This window comes from Cynara cardunculus, assembly GCF_001531365.2.
Source record: "Cynara cardunculus var. scolymus isolate 2C chromosome LG 8, CcrdV1, whole genome shotgun sequence".
In the NCBI taxonomy this organism is placed as follows: Eukaryota; Viridiplantae; Streptophyta; class Magnoliopsida; order Asterales; family Asteraceae; genus Cynara; species Cynara cardunculus.
Genome location: NC_037535.1, coordinates 7,509,020 through 7,509,809, shown reverse-complemented (window position 1 = coordinate 7,509,809; position 790 = coordinate 7,509,020).

Below are 790 nucleotides of genomic sequence, written 5' to 3'. Positions count from 1 at the left end.
TGTCCTTGAGCGAGATAAACCTTAAATCGTTCAAACTTTTTAAGCGATTTTCCTCTAATACAGATGAGACAAAGGCCGAGTTAGATTAGTCTCAAATCTGGCTGAAATTGGTAATCGATACGACTCAAAAATTAGATTTAGTTATGAGCGATTAAAAAAAATCCAGGTAGCTTGTTGTTCGGTAAACTCGAAGCTCGCGACTGTAAAACTCAAACAAAATCGAACGCAGTGATATTCGATTTAGGCTGAAATCCAGATAAGATGGTGTCCGATTTATGTGAAAATGGGTCAAGGTAGTGCACGATTTAAGTGAAATCGGACAGGATGGTCAATCGATTGAGGTTAAACACAGTGAAGAAGACGAGCGATTTAAGAGAAATCAAACAAGGAAGGAGCGAAGGAGCGATTTACAGTGAGCAATATAGAGTGAAATCGGAGACTGAGCGATTTAAATGGCTTAGCTGTGCGATGAAAACAGTAATGGATGATGTTGGTGAGCGATTTTCATCAAATCGCCTAACCTGGTGTGCGATGAAGACTTGAGATCGGACAGGGAGGTGCGATTTCTTGAGCGATTAACGACTGGTGAGATGAAGATGAAGATGAAGATGAAGATGAGAAATAAACCAAGTCCAAAATCGGATGGGTTTATTTGGGCCAAAACTGTTGGGCTTTTGAGCGATTTAGAATAAACAATCCAAAAACACAAAAACAGTAAAAGTATAAAAAAATAGGATTAAAACACTGATTTCTTAAAAAAAAAGGGAAAAGTACAATAAAAACCAATGAA